Consider the following 4,759-nt stretch of genomic DNA (forward strand, 5'->3'; position numbering starts at 1 on the left):
TGAAATAAATTTCTTATTTGATCATACTTATGAAAAAAGATCATTTCTTAATGTTAAAATTGTTAGTATTCTCGTGAGATGAATTTTTTATTTGATCATATTTATGAAAAAAGATCATTTCTTAATGTGAAAATTGTTAGTTTTCAGTGATCAAATCGACATGTGTTAAAGGTTAAATACATTAGGCACGAAAATATTAATTCCAAAAATTGAGTTACACTAATAAAGAAACAGGCAATACTATTCTGGTAATTTTCAATCGACAGCGTAAAAGATGAAATCAAATTGTTGCCGTCGAAATATCTTATGACTTATGTCATCTAATTAATAATAAATAAATATGCTGAAATTAAAAAATAAAATACTATTGCATGGTTGATAGATGAAGACTTTTAAATCAATATATTTCGTTTTAGTTTGATGAGCTTTTTAATCGAGATTAATCCAGCTGCTCGCCGTGTTCCGCTAGATAACCAATAAAATAATCTGAGTTATTAGATATAAACGCAAAATGCATCACAAAGAGGTCCCGTAGCTCAGTTGGTTAGAGCGTTGGTCTTATGAGCCGAAGGTCGCGGGTTCGAGCCCCGCCGGGACCAATAGTGTTATCTTTTTTAATGTCACTATATGTGCTAATTAAACCTTAAAACAACCCACACAAATTTTTGAAATTTTTATTTTGGGATAATGTCATCCAAATGGGGAATTCTTCGAGAGAATAAAATTAGGGTTTTAGAAATAGACAGCTGACTTTTCTATCACTTTGCCCATTTGCAATGCCAGTTGATGAAGAAAAATTACAATACGATGATGACATTAAAACATTTGAGCACTTGTGCAAGAATGTGATGAAGAAAAAAATAGACAGCTGACTTTTCTATCACTTTGCCCATTTGCAATGCCAGTTGATGAAGAAAAATTACAATACGATGATGACATTAAAACATTTGAGCACTTGTGCAAGAATGTGATGAAGAAAAATTACAATATGATAATGACATTAAAACATTTGAGCACTTGTGCAAGAATGTGATGCAGCTAAAACCCTGACCACCATACCAGTCCACCATGCGCGCTGACTCGCAGTAAATACACCAACATACAGTACCGTAACAAGATAGTCAAAAGATATAAAAAAAATTAAAATACAAATTTAAAGAATATGAATACGTGATAGACATCATTTGGTGCGGATTATTGATCATATACTTTTTTTCAAAACCTTCGAACGTACGTGTCCTTTGTCGATGACGTTGGATCGACTTCAATTCATTCCACATGGGTTCTTAATTCTTCCTTTTTAGTGTGTTTTTTTTTTTAAATTGCAACCAACTTATTGTTAGGGTAGGGCTACCTACCCACATTCTTTTACTGCTAATTCTTGTGTTTAAAAAAAAGGGGGGAAAAGAGAGACAGAGAAAGAAAGAAAGAGCATAATATAACTACTTTCTCGTTAAAATTTATAGCTCTGATTCTGCATTTACTTCCTAAGAGTACGGAACTGGCCCAATCTAAGATCATGAGTTAATGTTTATATTAAAACTAGTAAAAATGCACGTGCTACGCACGTAAAATAACTTATTTTATGATCAATTAGTTATATAATTGAATTAAAGATAATACCAATAATAAAATATACTATCTAATTTTTTAAAAATATTGACTCATTAATTTATATATAACTTAAAAACATAAATATATCATAAGTAAAAAATAAGACACCTTAGAAAAATATTTAGCATACTGAGTACAAATTTATATATAGACGGAAGTATAAAGTGGTGAAAAAAGATGCTCAAAACATTGATTCAAAATATTAAATGGTCAAAAACAATAAGAAATCAAAACATATGATATAATTGTAATAATTATTATTTAAATAAAATAATATATGAAATTAGTGTTCATAATTAACAAATAACATAATAACTAAAATTGTTAACTTGCTAAGTTTTTTTGTCATACTAATTCATTAAATTATGATCTTTTATTTGAAATTATCAAATTTTTTTTACATATAATCCTTTTGTAATTATTTATTAAATTATAATATGATCCATTTAACATAGAAATATAACAATTAAAATAAAAAAGTTTTTTTAAAAAAACTTAAATACTATGATTATCACCTCATCGTTTTCTATAAAAATTAGTCTAAGTGGTATCCTATATTATTAATACTATGGTAGCCTATATTATTAATATGTGTATAACTTATCCTATCAAATCTCACATTTTTATCATCATATTATTTATCCATCTATTAATTATTTATTTTACATCAATCAAATCATCAATTATTTATCTTACATCAATCAAATTGTTTAATTTAAATTACTATATTACCCCTTATAAATAATATTATTCATATTTTATTTATTGTTCAATGGGTAAAATTGTAATTCGTTTTTTTTAATATAAAATTTTATCAATCAAATCAATAAATTATAATTCATCAATCAAATTAAATATTATACTCATTATCATTTTTTATTACATTATATTAATTATTTATGTATTATTTATCTCATCATACCTATCAAGCGATACCTTGGTATATAATTTATCATTGTTAGAACATATGTCAATGAATTGAATGACAATTGATAAAAAAATGTAAAACCGTGAGACTTGGGACATTCAGTCAATGATAATTTATAGTACTACTCATGAGTAATAAATTATGGGTCGTACGTCTTTCAATTTTTATTAATTATTTAAAAACGAAAAAAAATCCCTCAGAACATTATCATGATCCGTAGCATACTATTTATGTATTTTGAATAAAGATTAATAATTATAAGGAAACTATACCGTCTATACTTAGATATTAGATAAGTACTCTTTTTGAACATGAAAATCGTACTTAGTCGCTTTTTTCTCGTTTTTAAATTTTGAAATATTTATCTCCTAGCGACGAAATAACTCTACTAGAATTAATACTGCTACGCGCACTTCACCTTCCTATATATATAAGTTTCTGATCATCGAATAATAATTCATAAACAAGAGAGACGGTCAAGATCCATCGGTAACAATCAGCAGTATCCCTAGCTTGTACGCCCAGAAGAAGTTTTAGTCATGGAGATTAATCATATTCTAGAACTAGCTAGCTTTCAATCAAGTTAAACGATCGTATCCATCGGGTTTCCGTTTCAACCCGACGGACCAACATCTCGTTCTCCATTACCTAACAAAGAGGACGGAAAACCAGCCTGTTGGCGCCGACGTCGGTATATTCAATGCCAATCTCTACATTTTCAATCCATGGGAATTTACAGGTATTTCGATCAATCTTTAATTTTTTTGTAATTTACGTACGTATTGCAATATTATTATTCATGGTTTCATGTATACGTATTATATTATATATCTCATATATATATATATATATATATATATATATTAATTGTTTATGTACGGTGGTGCATGCAGCAATGTATCCGACTTGTGCTAGAGATGAATGGTATTTCTCTCAATCAAAAAGTTCAAATCTAGAACCTAATAGCCAAGATACTACTAAAATAAGTGGACAATATAGTTCCAAACTTCCGAGAGAGTGCACAAGTATCCAAACGGGACTCGACCGAACCGATCAACCGATGACGGATATTAGAAGGCGACAGTTGCTTCTCAGAAGATATATGATCATAAGAATATTTGCGTTGGATTCAATATGACTCTGGTTTTTTACTTGGGGAAATCTGGTGAAGCTGGAATGAAGACTAATTGGATCATGCACGAATACACGCTCAATCGCAACGACAACAATATGCGAGTAAGTAACGAATCTTTAATTTCTATTTCATGTTGATGGAATATCTCTTTTGATAAATATATATATTAATTAGTATTGTTTAATTTGTTCACATGCAGCAGGATGACTGTGTTCTTTGTAGAATTCACGAAAGAAAACCATCCCAGGAGTACTGCAGGAGAAACAAAGAAGAGAGTACCAATATTCTTCCATGGCAGCAGGAGCAACAAGAACAACTACAACAAAATCTTCTCATGATATGCGGCCATCTCGACAATAATGAAGTGTATTTGGACGTAGATGCGGCCAATGAAATAATCATATTGTAAAAATTTTGTTTCATAAAATATCTAAATGTGTTAATTACCAGTTATTTCTTATATATATATTTTTTTCATGGAGATCTTGATCCAAATATCAATCACTCAAAATTATATATATGATCAATCAAAATTTAAATTACCGCAAGAAGAGCCTAGCGTGGTTCTTGCTTCACTGAAAACAAAGCTGAAAATTATTTTCTTAGGTATCGTTATATTAAAGTTTATTTAATTTGATTGATTAAATTTTATATAAAAATGTTAAATAGTTATTTTGCTCTTTTAATATTAAATAAAATATAAATAATATTATTTATAAGGGATTATAGAGTAATCTAAATAAGGTAGGAATGTATATAATGTTATAAAACAAAATCGTGGCTAAAATCTATATAATTATTTTAATTATGCTAAATTATCGAATAATTAACATTTGTGTGAAAAATGTGAACTTAACATTATCTCGTAAAAAAATGTTGACGTTTTTTAAATATAATAGAAAAAAGAAAAAATAGTAGAAAATGAAAGGAGAAAAGAAATAATTGAAGATAACCACGGTTTTAATAAAAACCATGGTTAAATACCCACGGTTTTATTAAAAAATTTAGCCACAGTTTTAAAAAACCGTGGTTATTTAGCCACAGTTTTTTAAAACCGTGGATAATTTTAACCACGAAGAAAA

At 28.2% G+C, this 4,759-nt stretch overlaps 1 non-coding gene across 1 annotated transcript; it reads left to right on the forward strand.

Moving 5' to 3' along the window:
* The first annotated feature begins 525 nt into the window (after nt 1–525).
* On the forward strand, nt 526–599 carry TRNAI-UAU (transfer RNA isoleucine (anticodon UAU)). Its single transcript has one exon. It is a non-coding gene; the product is annotated as a tRNA-Ile (tRNA).
* Nucleotides 600–4,759: the final 4,160 nt, after the last annotated feature.

Source organism: Henckelia pumila, chromosome 4, assembly GCF_033568475.1.
Source record: "Henckelia pumila isolate YLH828 chromosome 4, ASM3356847v2, whole genome shotgun sequence".
In the NCBI taxonomy this organism is placed as follows: Eukaryota; Viridiplantae; Streptophyta; class Magnoliopsida; order Lamiales; family Gesneriaceae; genus Henckelia; species Henckelia pumila.